The sequence below is a fragment of the Spermophilus citellus genome (genome assembly GCF_964194105.1).
Source record: "Spermophilus citellus genome assembly, chromosome: 1".
Lineage (NCBI taxonomy): Eukaryota > Metazoa > Chordata > Mammalia > Rodentia > Sciuridae > Spermophilus > Spermophilus citellus.
Window position 1 is genome coordinate 17,416,023 of NC_138182.1, and position 19,817 is coordinate 17,435,839.

Below are 19,817 nucleotides of genomic sequence, written 5' to 3' on the forward strand. Positions count from 1 at the left end.
CCCCCGAAGAATTCCAAAGGAATTTGGGAGAAGATGGCCATCTATAAACCATTGAGACAGGAGGGTAATAGCTCCTTCTCTCCGAGCCCTCGGAAGCAGTCATTTAATTTCCATCATCTTTCACAGTCGGCACCATTTCCCTGCTTTATTCAGGTAAAGTTTAGAGATAAGTGAATTATAGTAGGGAGAATCTGTAAATCCAAAACCATAATCTTTTCATGGCCACCATGCTTTACATTTTTTTTTACTGTTACACTTAAAATTAATATTTATATTCATACAAACAAATTAATTCTAATTTTAATCATGATAATGGTAGCAAGACTTTTTACTAGCATTTCTATTTTTAACCACCAATGTAAACTTTAAACATTAATTTAAAAATACACTGCAAGTCAGTGTCCAAACATAAATATTGTTACCAAAAAAATCACATAGAATATCAGTATATAGAATATGAGTTTCTAAGTGTTTGCAGGGATAATAATTTGGACCAATAAAGTTTCAGTAGGTGGGATATTTGGTAACATGATGCATACAGCCTTTTTAAAAAATCAAGTGTACAACATGAAGAAGCTAGTTAATAGTAGAAATTCTAATATAACCTAATGTACTTTATTCTTTGAGGGTCAGAACGAGTGTATTGTACATGAACAAGTGTTGATATATAATAAATATTCATTAACAATAAATAATTATTCCTGTGCCTATCAGCTTCCATAAAAAACAATAACAAAGTGCTCCTAATTACCAGAATTATACTTACCATAAAAAGATTGAGATAACACAGGAAATGTGAACAGTTCTGCCTTTCCAATTTTACTGCCTACTATGCCACCTGTTACTAGCTCTGATGCCAACCAGCTAAGTTTATGCCAATTCCCAAGCCACATCAGAGACTTTTCTTGCAATCACAGCTAATTTAAGTGTATCTGCATGCTCTTCCTCTCAATGTTTTGGTCTAAAAGTAGATTTAGCAATGGACTCAGGTATATAAGTCAACATAATAATATGTGTATTTTTATATAAAAATCTCAATAATGCTTTAAAACCCTAAACAGAACATAATTTTGGTCAGAAATTCTCAATATTCTTTCTCTGATAAAAGTACAACTTCAGGTTTCATTCAGGCTTATCTTCTGTCTTAAGCTGATTTGATATTGTCGATTTTTAACAAATTTACCTCTTTTTGTCAACTGTCTATTGGCAATTTTTCACTTTTGCTATTTTAAATGAAGGTAAAATACATATTGAAAACTTTGTCCAGTTCCATAATATATTTCAAAATGTTATCAATTTCTCAAAGCTTTCAAACTTAGAAACTGGAAAACTAATTGATTTCCTTTTGAGGCAAAGAGCAATATCCTTAAATATCCAAGTAGGAAGTCTCATGTGGATTTTAAATACTTTAATTAACATTTTGCTTTTATTTTATAAGAGTTAAGAGAGAGCTTGCTATTTTGGGATTGTGAGTAAAGTTCAAAACATCAAATAAATGTTTTTTTCTCAATAAATATCTCTCATAAACTTATACATTTGCTAGCACTTGCTGTGTTATGTTTGTCCCTGCAAAATACATTGTTGAACTTTAATCCTTGATGCAATAATATTAAGAGGTGGGACCTTTGGGATGTGATTAGGTCATAGAAGTTCCAACTTCTTACCAACAGGATTGAGGCAGTCCTTTGCCCATCTGCCACATGAGGGCAAAGAGAAGGCACATATGGACACCAAGAGTGCAGACACCTTGATCTTGGACTTCCTAGTCTTTGTTGTTTATAAGTGACCCTGTCAAGGGCATTGTATTATAGCAGGTGTAGTGGAGAAAGACTGAATTCCAGAAGGTAATCTACAGATCTAGGAAAAACAGACCTCAATTGTGAACTGTGGACTAGACTGAATACTTAACTGCTATTCAAATGTGGTGGATATTTGAGACACAACACTGCCAAAGAATCATTAAGTGAAGTAAGCAAAACAAAAACAACTAGATAACACTATGTCTTTCAATATGAAGGTTAGAATCCTTAGTGTCCTTATGTTATGACCTGAGCTCTCATCAGAATATAGTCGGAGTGTCTAGTTGTCGTTTGGTATCTGTGGGGCTACACAAAGTAATAAAAAGCCAGAAAAAAGTGACACAAAGGTGATTTTTTTTAATACAGTATGATATTGGAATAAAGAATGACAAGGAGATCCGTAAAACAGAATGTAGAATACGGAAATAGATCCATGCTCACATCATTAACATACTTTTCATTGTTCAGTTAAAAGCTAATCATTAGAAAAACAAGTCTTTTTTTTTTTTTTTTTCTTTCTGATACTGGGGATTAAACCCATGGGGGATCTCTACCACTGAACATCATCCATAGCCAATTTTACCTTTTATTTGGAGGGAGGATGTTGCTTAGTTCCCTGAGCTGGCCTTGAACTTGAGGTTCTCCTGCTTCAGCCTTCTAAGTAACTGGGATTGTAGGTGTGCACCACCATGCCTGGCTAATAAAAGTCCTTTATAATAAGTGGTGTCTAAAAAACTAGCTCTCTACTGTTGTCCCATGATATCTGTGAAGGATACCAAGACTTTAATTGGATACCAAAATCCAAGGACATGCAAGTCCCTTATAGAAAATGCTATTGTATTTTCATAGAACCTCTGCACATCCTTTGGTGTACTTTAAATCATCTCTAGTCTGTATGTTCAATACAGAGGAAACAATTTTAGGTTTAGCAGTACAGGGCAGCAACAATGTAACCTTTTCAATGCAAGATTGGTTGAATCTGAATGTAGAATCCACAGATATCAAATATTGACTGTAAGTAAGTCCCTGCTTCTTCACTCTAGCATTTAAAAGGAATTTTACAAAAATTTATCTAGTATCTGAATTGTCAACACATGTATTACTTTAATTTTAAAATATTGTGATTTAGTTGATGATATTCCTGACTGGAATTAATAGACCTATAGCATAGAAATTACTACCAACCTTTATAGTTTGAATTAAATGAATTCAATTCAGAATAAAATAATATGATTCTATGAAGTGATAACTTATTTAAAAAATTTTACACCAAGGATGTGGTTAACAAAAGGATGTGTCATACTACTTTTCTGTATATGAAGCTAGGAAAAATATAAAATATGTTTTAAAAAAATACAAAATAAATTTAAAATATTTTTACAGCATAATTTATTTATTTGGCAGAGAAAATACTTTCTAATGAATATGTGAGAGTTATATGATGTAATATTTTAAAATATTCTAATACCAAATTTAAAAAGTAAAGCAAAAGAGCAGAAACTAATTTTAATAAGAGATTTTATTTAACCCAATGTAGCCAACATTTTATCATTTTGACATGTAATCAATATTAAGGAGATACATTGCTTTCCTATTTTTGATGCCAAGTTTTCAAATTCTGTGACATATTTAGAACACATTTCAATTCAGCTACCAAATTTTCATAAAAATACTTGATCCATATTAAGATTTCATAAAATGTCAATTGGAAAAGTAGATTCATATATCCACTATGTTCCAAACATAACTTAAATATTTTATAAACAGAGTATTAATAATACAGTTTCTTTAGTAATTACATCCATGTTCACCAAGTCATTTCATCTTTTTTGGAGGATTTGATTTTTAAACTTTCAAGCAAGAATTGCGAGTGTACCAAATTTATTAATTCTTATTCCCACTCAATATTAATTCTATCAAACTAATTCAAGAGGTTATTATGTAAGTGAAAAGGCACAAATTAAAACTATACTTATATTCACAAAACATTCTTCAGATTTTCCATATAGTTTTTGTAGCTTAATTACATAACACTGTCAGTTACTTACTGATGCATGTGTGAAAATTTCATAAAATAATTGTTATGGTTTAGATGTGAGATTCCTCCCTACCCCCAAAGCTCATGTGTGAGACAATGCGAGAGGTTTAGAGGTGAAATAATGGGCGAATGGGAGCCTTAACCCAGTCAGTGATAGGGAATTAACTGAGTGGTAACTGAAGGCAGGTGTGGCTGGGTCAGGACTTAGGGGATATATTTTCTCCCCCAGAGAGTGAACTTTTCTGCTTCCTGATATCATGTTCCCAGCTGCTTTCCTCTGCCACACATTTCCTCCATGATCTTCTGCCTCACTGCAGGTCCCAAAGAATGAAGCCCGCTGTCTATGGACTAAGACCTTTAAAACCAAGAGCCCTCAAATAAACCTTTCCCCCTCTAAATATTCTTGTCAGATCTTTGGTCACAAAAGTGAAAAAAAAAAAAAAACCCTGAATAAAACAACTATGATTATTTGTGTTATGAAAGGTATCAGGTTTTTTTTTTGTTTTACTCATTTATTTGTTTTATGTGATGCTGAGATAACAGTTTTAATGTAAATTCTTACATCTTTGTAATGAGGCCACAAACTTTTCCTTTCCTTAAATCTTGAAGTTCAGTTCATTTATATGTACTGTGAAATAATAGTATCTTTTACTATCTCTCCATCAAAAATGTTTAAGAATCTAAGGTGTTTTATGATTTCCCCAAAGAACTCATATCCTACTAAAAATCCAAATTTTTAAAAATTTTAATTGTTATCTATGACAGCAGTATGCATTACAATTCATATTACACATACAGAGCACAAGTTTTCACATCTCTAGTTGTACACAAAGTATAGTCACACCATTCGTGTCTTCATACATGTACTTAGGGTAATAACCTCCATCTCTAAAAAATCAGGATTTAAAAAAATTTTTCATTGTGACTTTAGGTGGCTCATTTTGTCAACTTATTTTTACTGTTTAAAGCAAGCTTCTTATTAAATTCATTATGTAATTGCTGAAAATTTTTCTCTACATTGAGCATTTTATTATCTTTTTTTAAAAATATTTTAATTGTATATGGACATGATATATTTATTTATTATATGGGAATCTAACCCAGTGCTTCACACATACTAGTAAAGCGCTCTACCACTGAGCCATTTTATTATCATTTTATTATCTTTAATGACATTTTTTTTTGCACAACAACCAAGCGACTTTTTCTGTTTGTTCAGTAGAACAAACAGAAAAATGAATTTGCAGTTGTCTTTTATCAAGAAATTTCAACACATTTCCCAGAATTCTTTATTCACTGATCCAGCTAGAATGTGCATCTTGACCTGATCATGTGTCAACAGGATATCTTTGTTTTAAAGAGAAAAAAATTTCTATATACATATTTTAATTAGAAAAGCCTATCAATGATAATAATGAATATTCAATTCAATTAAAAATTACAATTCACAGAGAAATCATACTAATTTCTATTGACTGTAGGAAAAATTTAAATAAACACATTACAATATTTCATTGATGTGTAGAAAAAATGTTCCAAATGAATCAATCCTTTGATACCAATTAGACTGTTGATATGTTTATGGGTAACACTAGAAATGAAGCATGCACCCATCTCATATACCGAAATACAATACTTAATGTGATAAAACTTTAAAGGATAATAGAATTTTACCAAAATAATAATATTGTTTTTACCAGAAAAATAATTTTAAAATGCTTGATTTTTAAATATAAATTAACTTATATTCAGAAAGTTAAGAATTTTATTAACTTAGTTTCAGTAACAATATTTCATGTGCTCAATATCCACTTGCTGCTGGTAGCTACTATATTCAGCAGTTCAGATCTAAGAGTGTTCCTGTAGAGGCATATTATTGTATATACATTGAAAGTTATTACACTGATCTTCAGCTCTACTAAAATAGTGCATATTTTACACGAATAAAAACATCCACATATAATTATATGACTTCTACAGAGCCATGCATTTTACTTTAAGACCCCAAGTCCTACTAACTTTTAAAGCATAGGATACTGTACTTTTATTAATTTTTTTTGAAAAATGTACTGTACATTCGAGAAAAACATAATATTTAAATAATTAGAAAAATAGTTTGTCTTTCTCAAAGAACAAACTGGAAACAATTAATAATGTTCTCTCTGAGAAATCACTTTACCACCGATCTCTTACCAGTATTCAGCATGGTAAGTCTTCCTAGCAATAGATAAAATAATAAGTAGCTGCCTTAGTCATCTTTTCTTCCCCATGATCAAGACACCTGAGAAGAACAGCTTAGAGGGAGAGGGGAAAGACCGGAAGCCAGGTAGGCAGCCAGGCCCCAGCTCCCCACAGACAGAAAGGAGGCCAGGAAGGAAGAGCAGCATGAGAGGTGAGCGTCGAAAGAATGCTTCAAGATTCCATAATCCAGTGTCTGAGACCTGGAGACTGGAAGACAGGGTACCCGAGCAGAAAACAGAGAACTGGGAACCCCCAACCTGAGGACGAGAAGGGGGAGGGGCAACAGACTCTGAAAGGCCTGAGGGTGGAAATTCTTTTAAGCTCATTCCCTTAAAAACCCTTGGAAAGACAGACAAAATTTAAAGCGCAAAGGTAACAAGAGGCTCTTAAAAACAGCACAAATGGCTTAAAACCAAATTGTGAAAAGAAAGCCAAGCAGGGGTGTGGGGAATTAGGGGTTGGGGGGAGTGGGGTCTGCAGCCATCTTGTGGATCCCTCAGCTGACCAGTCACCCCCTTAATCAGCACTGGGTCTTCTCATGCCCAAACAGCTGCAAATTAAACAAAAGGGAAATTCCCCCGCAGTGGGACCTCTTAAGAATCCGGTGGGAAAGGACTTCTAGAAGGACCACTACTAGCTGTTAATTGCTGAGCCCCTTCTCCTCCCCCTCGCCATGAACAAGGGGAATCAATGGATTGGAGGGATCTCTACTTAAGACATGTGTGTCTAGCCCCACTCAACTCCTTGACCCAGGCAAGGGTAAAAAGCTTTGTGCAGCCTCCCCTCATTCAAAGACAACAATGAAGCAGCTTTGACCCCTCCCCTCAAAGAAAAAAAATGAAAAGCAGATTCACCATGTCCTCACCACTGACATTGTTAGTAGATACTGAGGGACGCCTAGGTACAGTTCACAGATTGGGATCACAAGGCCTGATGTGCAGGGCCCTACCAGAGGGAAATTGCCTGAATACCCAGTGACATAGAGACCCAGTGGGACATTGCCAGGATTTATGCAGCAAAAACAAGCTATGCACCTGATTCCAGCCTAAACAGGTGCACAGCCTCAACCTTGATCATAACTGGCAAGTGACAGGGCATTGTTTGGATACTTGTGGGACCTTGCATCAGATTTAGTAGAGGGAATCAATGCCCACCATTCACAACCTGGGACAGTAGAAACTAGAGTCTAGGTGAACTACCCAAGACCCTTCACTACAATACCTCAGAGAGGGGTGTTAGCTGGGGGAATATTTCTGCACTACAGAACACTTGAAGAAAACCCACAACCAAAGTTATGGTGCTCACAGACAGCCATCAGGACCTTCACTGCAGTGAAAAGTATCCAGTAGAGGAGAACAGGTACACAGTGACCCAAAGCAAACACAGGGACACCCCAGAGCCTGCCTCTTGCACTACTGCACACAATATCATTTGACAACCCACAATACTGCACCCTCTGAGCCATCAGCTGCAGGTCCCTGAGCTGACAAACCAGAAGCTGCTGGAAGTATAACAACTAGGAAATTGGCTCCTGTGCCCTTGCAACTCAGGAGAGATCTATAGCCAAAGACTGATGGACATCTATTAAATGTCCAAACCCCAATAAAGTACAAACCAAGATTCAAGAAGAATTTTCCTCACATAGACATGGTATACTATAAACAACTCTAATGTCAACTTTGATCATATAAATAACTCATTAGTTTGAAAGATAATGGTTAACCCAATAGCCAATATTGTACCTCAACCCATTTGAATGTATTTCATCTAATGGTTTAAAGTATTAATCTAAATCAATGTTCCTATCTTTGTTTTTCTAGCTCTAGTTTATACCTGCTTCTCTTGTCCTCTACTCATCCTTTTACACTAACTGCAAATAACACCCATCCATCTACTTCTCCTTTCTGCCTTGGTGTAAATTACCCTTTTATAGGTTCTCTTTCTTTCTTTCCCCCTCTTCTATTTGCCCAATCTTTCTTCCCTCCTTCCTTTTATCCCTCACTTAAGGTTATAGTAAGTTTACTAAATTAAAAACTAAGTTTTTGGATCTGTTCCAGAAATTCATTATAGGTTTACACTTGAATTTGAGGAGCTGCAGACAATAATTTCAACATGTTTATGTTCTTAGAAGGTTGAATAGAATGAGGCTTGGCTCAGAGGTTATTATAGTAAATAGGGCTCAGCAGCATCTCTTAAAGTAGTGCTGATATTAACTGAATTAATATATCATTGTTTGGATATTCACCTAAGCCAGGGTGCTTAAGAAAAAGAAACTCACAAAATAGTCTTTCACTTAAAAGAAGAAATCAGAACTGTATTGACAGATGAGTAGACATACAAACAATATGAAAAATAAGGGAACAAAGCATCCCAAACAACCTGTAATGCTTCACCAACAGACTTCATTGATACCACAATGGAAGATACATCAGAGAGGGAATTTAGAAAGTTCACAGTTAAACTGTTCTATGAACTAAAAAATTATGTAAGGAATAAAATCAGAGAGAAAAATACAGGAAATGAAACATCACTTCAATAAAGTGATAGAGATTCTGAAAAAGATCCAAATGAGAATCCTCAAAATGAAGAAATCAATAAACCAAAATTAAAAATTCAGTGGAAAGCATTACCAATAGTTTGGATTACTTTGAAGATAGATTTTCAGGCCTCAAAGACAAAGTATATAATCTTGAAAATAATGTTGACCATGGAGAAAAAAATGTTATGACACCATAGCAGAGTATTCCAGAAATCTGTGATAACATTAAAAGGCCAAATTTAAGATGCCTTGGGATAGATGAGGGCTCTGAAATACAAACTAAAGGAATGGACAATATTTTCAATGAAATATCAGAAAAATATTTGAATCTTAAGAATGAAGTGGAAATTCAAATACAAGAGGCATACAAGACTCCAAATATACAAAACCACAATAGATCCACTCTAAGACACATTATTATGAAGATGCCTAACATACAGAATAAGGATAGAATTTTAAAAGCTGAAAGAGAAAAATGACTGGTCACATGTAGAGGTAGATCAATCCAGATTTCAACTGATTGCTCAACCAAGACCCTAAACAAGAGGAGGGCTTAGAATAATATATACCATGATCTGGAAGAAAATGGATGCCAAATAAGAATATTCTACCTATCAAAATTAAGTTTCATAATTGAAGATGAAATAAAAACTCCCATGGTGAATAAAAGCTAAAAGAATTCTTAACTAGAAAACCTGAACATAATGAAATTTTTCATGAAGAAGAAATGAAAACCATCATAGGAAGGAATTACACTGGAAGAATAGTCAGCCAAAGAAGAATCAAATCCAACTTAAACACTAGGAATAGGTCAAAATGTGGGAAATGAAAATTATCTCTCAATAACATTGAATATAAATGGTCTACATTCTTCAATCAAAGACACAGGTTGGCAGATTGGTTGAATAAACAAGACCCAACGATATTGCTATCTGCAAGAGACTCACCCCACAGGCGAAGACATCCACAGACTGGAGGTGAAAGGATGGGAAAAAGATACCATTCACATGAATCTTGAACACAAGCAGGAGTTAGTGTTTTCAAATAAGATAAAGTGGGCTTCAAGCCAAAGTTAATCAGAAGAGACAAAGAAGGTAATTTCATACTATTGAAGGTAAACGTTACATCAACAAAATGTAATGAGCTAAAATTTATGCACCCTACAATGGGGCATCTATATACATCAAACAAACTCTTTTCAATATTAAGAGTCAAATAGACCACAGAAAAATAATACTAGGAGACTTTAACATGCCTCGCTTATCATAGGATAGATCATCCAAACAAAAACTAAACAAAAATTCTACAGAACTAAAAAATACAAATAATAATTTGGATCTACCAGACATCTATAGAATAATTTATCCATCAATGACTTAATTCACTTTCTTCTCAGCAGCATATTGAACATTTTCTAAAGTACACCATATTTTAGGTTACAGAGCAAATTTTAGCAAATACAAAAAAAACCCACAAATAAATACATTGCATTCTATCAGATCATAATAAATGAAATTAGAAATCAATAAAAAGATGAAATATGAAAACAACTCTAACATCTGGATATTAAATAATACACTTTGGAATGATCATAACAAATCAGGAGAGAATTTTAAAAAAACAGTTAAGAGGTAAGTGAGAATAGTGATACAACATATTAAAATCTCAGTATAAAGGCAGTTCTAAGAGGAAAATTTATAGCTTTGAGCTCAGGCATTAAAGGAATTGAAAGATACAAATAATATAACATTACATATCAAAGCTCTAGAAATATGAGAACAAATGGACACTGAAGATCTGTAAGGGAGAGGAAATAATTCAAATCAGAGTCAAAATCAATGAAATTGAGATTAAAAAATACGAAAGATTGAAGAAACAAAGAGTTGGGTTTTTTTTTTGAAAGGATATACAAATTGATAAATCCTTAGTCAAAATAACCGAAAGAAAGAGGAGGAAAACTATCAGAATTTAAGAGGAAAAGGGAAATCTCACCACAGACACTAGTGGTATCCAGAGGATCATCAGAAACTGTTTTGAGAATTTATACTCCAATAAGCTAGAAAATCTTGAAGATATGGACAGATTCCTAGAGACATAGCACCTACTGAAATTGAACCAGAAGGATGTAGAAAACTTAAACAGCTCAATTTCAAGTATAAAATTGAAGTAGCCATCATTAGCCTTTCAACAAAGAAAACCCTAGATCTGGTTAGATTTTTAACAAGTTCCACTAGAACTTTTAAAAAGAACTAATACCAATTCTCCTCAAATTATTCCATGAAATAAAAAAGTAGGGAACACTGCCAAACTCATTCTACAAAAAAAAGCCAGTATCACCCTGATACTAAAACCAGACAAAGACACATTAAGGAAAGAAAACATCAGACCAATGTCCTAGATGAACATTGATGCAAAAATTCTTAATAAAATATTAATAACCACATATAAAATACAATTTTAAAAAATGGGGGCTGGGATGTGGCTCAAGGGGTAGCACACTCACTTGGCATGTGCATGATGCTGGGTTTGATCCTCAGCACCACATAAAAATAAAATAAAGAACATGTTGTGTCAACTGAAAACTAAAAAATAAATATTAAAAAATTTCCTCTCCCTTAAAAAAAAAGTGCACCATGATCAAGTGGGTGTCATTATAAAATGCAAGTTTGGTTCAACATTCAGAAATAAATAAAAGTAGTGCACCATATAAATAGACATAAGGACAATCCTATGATTATCTCAATAGTTGCAGAGAAAGCATTTGGCAAAATACAGCACCCATTCAGGTTTAAAACACTAGAAAAATTAGGGATAAAAGGAACATGCCTCAACATTGTAAAACTATATATGACAAACTCAAGGCCAACATTATTCTGAATGGAGGAAAACTGAAAGCATTTCTTCTAAAAACAGGAAAAAGACAAGGCTTCTTGCCTGGAGCAGGGTGACACATGTCTACAATCCCAGCAGTTTGGGAAGCTGAGGCAGGGGTATTGCAAGTTCAAAGCCAGTCTCAGCAACTTAGTTAGGCTTTAAGCAACTGAGAAAAACTCTGCTTCAAAATAACAAATAAAAGGAATGAGAATGTGGCTCAGTGGTTAAGGGCCCTTTCGTTCAATATCTACTACAAAAAAAAAAAAAAAAAAAGACAAGGACGCCCACTTTCACTTCTTGAAACTGTAGCCAGAGAAATTAGGCAAGAGAAGGAAATTAAAGGAATAGGAATAGGAATAGAAAACTGAAATTATGTTTGTTTGCCAATGATATGATCCCATATTTAGAAGACCCAAAGAAATCCACCAGAAGATTTCTAAAACTCATAAGTGAATTCAGCAAAATAGCAGGATTCAAAATCAGCACCCATAAATCAATCGAGTTCCTGTACTCCAAAGATGAATCTGCTGAAAAAGTAATCAGGAAATTATTCCATTCACAGTAGCAACAAACAGACAAAAAAACCAACAACAAACAAATAAACAAAATTTGGAATCAATAAAAAAAAATGAGGTGAAGTACCTCTATAATGAAAACAATAGAACACTGAAGAAAGAAATTGAAGAAGACTTTAGAAGATTGAGAGACACCACCCTGACCAGGATCTTGGATAGGCAGAATTAATATTGTCAAAATAGCCATACTATAAAAGTGCAGATTCAGTGCAAATCTCATCAAAATTTCAATAAATAGAAAAAGCAGTCATGAAATTTATAAAAATCAGAGACTCAGAATAGCCAAAGCAATTCTTAGCAAGAAAAGTGAAGCTGGGATTATTATCACGTGGACCTCAAAGTATACTACAGAACTATAGCAACAAAAACAGCATGATACTGGCATCAAAACAGACATGAAAATCAATGGACTAGAATAGAGGACACAGAGAAAAACCCACATAAATACAGTGATCTCATACTAGACAAAGGTACAGAAAACATACATTGAAGAAAAGATAGCCTTTTTTTTAACAAATGGTACTGGTAAACCTGGAAATTCATATGCAGAGGAATGAAGTTTAACTCTTATCTTTCATGTTGCACAAAAATTGAGTCAAAGTGGATCAAAGACCTTGGAATTAGATCAGAAACCTTGTACCTGCTAGAAGAAATTGTAGGTCCAACACTCCAACATGTGTGCTCAGGAACTGACTTCCTTAACAAGACTTCTAAATCATGAGAAATAAAATAAAAAATCAATAAATGAGATGGAATCAGACTAAAATGCTTCTTTGCAACAAAAGAAACAAACAAGGTTATGAAGACAGAACCTGTAGAATGGGAGAAAATCTTTGCTGATCTCTCCTCAGACAGGGCATGAATATCCAGGATATAAAATGAACTCAAAAAACTTAACACCATAAAACAAATAACCCAGTTAATAAATGGACAAAGGAACTAAACAGACACTTCTCAAAAGAAGGAATATGCATGGCCAACAAACATATGAAAAAATGTTCAACATTTTGAGAAATGCAAATTAAAACTACACTGAGATTTCATCTCACTGTAGTCAGAAAGGCAATTATCAAGAATACAAATAACAGTAAATGCTGGCAAGGATGTGGGGAAAAGGGTACACTCATACACTGATGGTGGGACTGCAAATTAGAACAATCATTCTGGAAAGCAGTAGGGAGAGTCCTCAAAAAATCTTGGAATGGAACCACCATTTGACCTAGTTAGCCCACTCTTTGATATATATCTAAAGGGTTTACAATTAGCATACTACAGTGATGCAGCCACATCAATGTTCATAGCCACGTAATTCACAATAGCTAAGCTATGGCACCAACCTATGTACCCTTCATCAGATGAATGAATAAAGAAAATGTGATGTGGTGTATATACACAGTGGAGTATTATTCAGCCACAGAGAAGAATGACTCTCTGGTATTTGCTGGTAAATGCCTGGAAGCAAAGACTATCATACTAAGTGAAATAAGCCAGTCTCCAAAAGTCAAAGACAAATGTTTTCTCTGATAGGCAGAAGCTAATACAAAGTAATGTGCTGGAGGGAGGGGGATAAAAAAAGAATAGAAAAAGAACAGTGGAGTACACAAAGGGTAATAAAGAGGGTGCTGAGGGATGGGTTAGGGAAAGACAATGGAATGAATCTGACATAACATTCCTCTGTACACATACGCATATATCACAGTGAATTTCATCATTGCGTAAATTCACAAGATACTAATTAAAAAAAAACTATAAGTAAGTAGCAGAAAGATCATTAGAGTAAAAGGAAAGGACGGGGGTAGGAAGAAGGAAGGGGAAAGGGAGTTCTGGGGACTGAATTAGAACAAATTATAACCTTGCTTTCATAATTAGGTCAAAATAAATTCTGTTGTCATGTATAATTAAGAAGAGTCAATTAGAAAAAGTGCTACCATAAAATCCATGTATGCAGAAAAAGAAAAAGTACAACTTAGAGGAGGAAAAGATTGTTGTGGCTCGTGTCTTTAGAGGTTCAGTCCATGATGGGCTGACTCCACTGTTCTGGGTCTGAGGTGAGGGAGAGCATCATGGTGGATGGGTGTGGCAGCAGAATGCTGCTCACCTCATGGTAGCCAGGAAAGAGATGAGGAGGAGGAAGAGGGGATGGAAAGGAGGGGAGGGGAGAGGAAGGGAGGGGAGGAGAGAGAGATATTAAGGTAGAGGAAGGGGCAGGGGAGAAGATAAACTCTTCTAGGCTCCTAACTACCAGTAGTCCACTCAGCTATCAATAGATTCATCCACTGATAAGGTCAGAGCCCTCATAATCCATCATTGCCTAAAAAGCCCCACTTCTGAACCTTGCTTCAATGGAGACCATGCTTTCAAAATGAGCCTGTGGGGACATTCCAGATTCAACCATAATTGTAGTTGATATTGATTATGTGACCTCTCAGGTACTTTATAGGTGGAAGATTTAATTAGTATCTTGTTACTTTTAAAGAACTTTATAAACTTGACATTGTGTCTACATTTGTTGAATGATTCATTCAAGTTATCTTTCATGGTCACAATGACAATGGGATAGTTGTCTTAGTGACAGAATTCTGTTCAATAAAGTTTACTATTGATGCACACAAACACAACACGTGAAATTTATCTTTTTCTGTTTATAGTAAAAGATAAAAAGGACAGCCAAAACTTTTACATTCATATTTTTACAAAAGTTAAGCCCAGTCTTCAGATCAGGCAGTTTCAGCTGGTGTTTTGACAAGTGAATTGGCACTTGCTATTGTGTGACTACCAAATTTATTAATCATGTTTTGATTCAACATGTGGACAACTAAAATTAAAAGTCTACTGTTATTGATGAGATGCTATCGCAGGGATGTGTGACAGTCTCTGGAAATTAACATTTACTAGAACCATCTGAGTGTTGAAAAACGTAACTCAAGTTATAACAAAATGACAGCTAACGCTCATCCAGATTTTAAGTATGGATGTTTGGCATTGTGTTTGAAAGTTCCAGATGGTTTACTAGATTTCTCACTTTTCATTTGGATGTTTTTCCCAAGAGTTTCATTCAGTTTTAATGTTCATTCATGGAGACAATTTGTGGCAGGCTCATAACTTTCAGGGATATTCTTATCTTCTATTAACAGAACATGACTCATATTTGGGCATGCCATCTTCCAGCAGATAAAAATAACATTAGTACACAATTAAATTGTTTGCATATTTGTGTTTCTTGGTCTCAGGAAACAAAACAAACTGATTTTTCTCTTTACTCTTGCAATCAACACATCTGTGACCAGATGTTTTTTTTGTTTGTTTGTTTTTCCTTTTTTTTTTTTTTGGAAATACCAAACAATTCTCCTACAGCTGAACTCCATTCTGGCAGTAATAACCTGGAGTTAGTGTCAGATCCCACAGGTTCAAGGTTCAGTTCCAGGAGACTGCCTCCCACCTCACATGCCAGTCACAAGCCCAAAGTTTTGGCCTGTGCTTCTAACCCACTGTCTTTAAATTGGAAGTTCCCTAACCCTCTCTCTCCTCATATTCAGTTAATTTCTTAGAGGGGCATCACAAAACTCACAGAAACATTTTTCTTAATTTTGTCCATTTATTATAAAGGATATCACAAAGGATAGAGATAAATGGCCAAATGAAACAGGCACATGAGGCAGGTAACTGGGAAGATGTACAGAGCTTTCTCTGGGTGCCCCAACCTTTGGGTACCACTATATATGTTCAGCATCCCCAAAGTTCTCCAGACTCTTCTGTCCTTTGGGTTTTTTTTTGGGGGGGGGCTATATTATGCGGGTGTGGGTGATGACATCAATGGCCTGGACCTCCTCCTGGGTAGCTGGGACTGTCAGCATGCACCACTGCATCTGGTTTATATTTACTATTATATGATAATGTAACACTTTGTATCATTTTAAACTCAACTTTGTTCCTTATGGTTTGCTCAAAATGAGAGTTGAATCCATCTGAAGTAGTATTCAAAGTCAAAAAGATTGTTGGCTGTCAATAAGAGTTTAATACCTGTATAAATGACAATGATTGAAAATAGTTTCAATGAAAAAAAATAAGGTTTAGAGCTCGTAAGTGGGCAAACATAGAAACACAATCAATAAGATATATGAAGGAAATCTAAATATTTGAAACCGCAAGTAATGCCAGGTGTGTTTTGTCTGATTTGCCACTGACCAAAAACATCAATATTCTCTGTGCTGTGAGGTGATATACATGACATGAAATAACAACATTCTGAGGATATTCCCTTTTACCCTCTGAAGTACTGGCTGACAGCAAGTGGGTTGGGATCTTTTTTAACACCAATGAAAGTTAATAATTTCTAAACATTGCTTTTCATGAGAATAGAAGTAGCAAAAAGAGAGAAGCTATTACACTGTGGAGATTTTAATAAAAATGCTACCAAATTTTTGAGTGTGTTTATGTAGTAATGTCCATTGAATTTAGTGCATGGGCAGTGGAACCTGGGAAACTGGGTCCTGGGAAAGATATGAAATATTTCTAAGCATTAATTTCCTTGTCATCTCTAACACAAATTTGGGAGGTACAGACGTCATTCCTAGAATATACAATTTGGGCTGATTGAATGCATTTGAAATTCTTTAAACATTCTACAAATTCAAGCACAAAATTTCTGTCATTAACATGGAAAAGTGCATAACTTTCAGCACTGGAGATTTCACCTAACTTCCCTCTAGGCTAATTCTGGGATGACAGATAGAGGAACCTTTATTGAAGTGGCTGGTACATATTACTATGTATGCATCAACCTTCATGCTGAATGCAAATGGAAGCACATGGAGATCAGCTGATTGGCAGTTCTTCCCAGCCAAAGGCAAACTCTCCCAGCTAGTCATAGAAACAGGCTCTTACCAGAAGCTTAGCTACCCATATTAGAGTTCTGTGTTTTGTTGAGGAATCACTGACACCTTTTGTTGGGTCTCAAGGTCAGGTGGTATCTATCCTACTGACAGCCCAGAATGCCATGTTTCAATTATTTTGGTTGTTAATTCTTCACATGTGTCTTTGACATAGTAATGTCAAAGGAAATTTTTAGTTTTCTGAGAAATGGAAAAAAATATAGTGTGGACTAAAATTAAGTCAATGCTGTAGAAAACCCTACTGTATGGCCTTTTATTGAGACCAGTAACACCACTGTTTTCTTGTCTTTAGCAAATATGAACTGCTATTTAAAGAAATTTCATATATATATATATATATATATATATATATATATATATCTCCTAAAAATTCATAGTTCTTGTTAGGAGTGGAAGTTGAAAGTAGTTAATTTGAAAATAAAAATGTAGAATACGAGAATCCAATTTTGGAGACTCAGGAAAAAATGCAAATAATAGTATGCCTTGGGTATTTGCTAAGAGCAAGAGGGAAATATGTGAAATAATACAACTGATAAATATTAAATAAGACCATTTAAAAATGACTGGATTTGTGTATGATCTTTAAGAAAATAATATGTTTGAATTAGCTCATCTTTATTAACGGTTGTTAAATAAAATATTTACACTATTAAATTATAAAACTTCATTTCCAAAAACCTAGGTTAAATTGTTATAGTAACATCCAGCAAATCACAGGAATCAACATGGTCTTCCCTCTTCCAAAACTCTTCTCCCCTCTGCCAACAAGGCTCTTCCCTCTTCTCTCCACTCAGTATGGTGGATGTGCTTGAAGGGGACATGTTTGGGAGAGAGAAGTGAACTAGTGCTGCCATACCACATACAACCTGACATTAAGTTATTTCATGTTTGCTTCTTTAATTGCTCACTGTTTTAGTCCATCTGGGCTGCTATAACAAACTACCAAAAACTGCCTTACAAACAACAGAAATTCAGGTTTCAAAATCCTAGAATCTGGGAAGTCCAAGATAAGATACTGGCAGATTCGGTAGCTGGTGAGAACCTGCTTTCTATTTCATGGATGCCTCCTTTTGCTCTGTCTTCATGTGGTAGAAGGGGCAAGGCAGCTCCTGGAGACCTTTTTCTTTTTTTAAAATAAAAGCACTAATCCACCCACCTCATGATGTAATCACATTCCAAAGGCTTAACCTTTCAATCCCATCATGTTGGGTGCTACAAGTCAGCATGTCCTTTCAGGTAAGTCCCCTCAGCCCTTTCAGATTCCTTGACTCATCACAGAAAGAAACAGCCACGGTCCTACCCTGCTTTGTAAACATTTTCTGCACTTATTTATTTTTGTTTCTGTCTCATACTTTCATTAAACACACAGTTATTGAATGTTTGCTATGTGCAAACCTTATTCACTTTGTATTCCTGACAGGAAGCGCAGTCCCTGGCATACAATAGATCCTAGGGGAAAGTAACACTGGAACTGAGAAAGGAATGGTGACAGCAAGTCATTAGCTACAAGAGAGTAGGGTGTGACGTGTGGGAGGTAAGAGATGTTGTTGGACAGTAAGGAAGGAATCAGTCAGGTCATGGATAGCTTTGTTTATGTTGGTAACTGTATAGATTTTTTTTTTTTCTGCAGGTTGTCAGGAGTGTCGTTCAAGAGTGGGAATCCTATTTCATAGAGCTTTTGGAAATAGCAGTATGGTGGATATACTTGAAGGGGGCATGTTCAGGAGTGAGAAGCCAATTGATGCTGCAATCTAAGGAAAGATTAGAGGAAGACTGGCCAGTTGGGAGCCCACTGCAAGGTTCCAGGTGAGAGAGGTTTGTGGTCCAGGTAGGGCTGTGGCAGTGGAAATGGAGAAGAGGATAAAAGAGATGCTTAGGTGGGTGAAAGTGCATGCCCAGATGTGGCTTTGTTAGGATAAGTGGGAGAGAGAGGAACCTAGAATAGTCCCCAGATTTCTAGTTTAGACCATTGAAAAGAAGGAAGGAGTCTACATATGATGGAACTAAGGAAGGAATGGCAGTTTGGGGGAAGGAGTGGGGTTGAGTTTGGAGAAGCTGGCTTCAATATGCTTGTGGGGCTACCAACTGGATATATCTACTAGACGGTAAAGCATTATCGTTCAGAGGTTATGATACAGAGCTGGAGTGAATAAAGAGAATTGATACAAATAGGAGAAATTGCCTGCAAATTTTTAAAGATGTGAGATGAGGATTGAGAAAATAACCATGGATAATATATTTAGAAGAAAAAAAAGAGAGATAAAGAAGGAGAATGAGAAGTCCTTTTTCTCCCAAAGTTTAGGAATACAGAGAACAAAAGTTTTACTAGACCAAGAGAAGAAATACTTTTAATAAACGTAGTCAGGAAACATAGGAAATAAAGAAAAAAGGAAAGAAATGGAAAATTGGCAATTATTTTTTGTCCATTGTGTTCTCTGGGGTTTCAGAGAGCAGGTTTTAAGGGAGTAGCTGGGATATGATCTCTGTTTAAGGGGTTGAAATTCAAATGGTTGTAAGGTACTGGGGACACATAACAAAGAGAAAGGAAGGAGAAACAGGTAATAGCTAGAGCCTGGGTGTGTTAAAGGAGACATATGTAAGGCCTAGGGGGCTTTCCCTCCTCTTGACTCAGCTTTGTGTTTTCTCCCGTTTTCAGCTCCCCTTCTCCATCTAATTTACTAGCTAATCTCCTAAAGCTATGGCAGAGTGTTTTCATATTCAGTCTTCTTTGTCCACCAGCAATTCTTTTGGGTTTTCCAATCCCTATACCTTTAAAAATCTTTTTATTAGTGGAGTATAGTTATACATAATGTCGGGGCTCATTTTGACTATCATACAAGCATAGAGTATAGTTTGCTC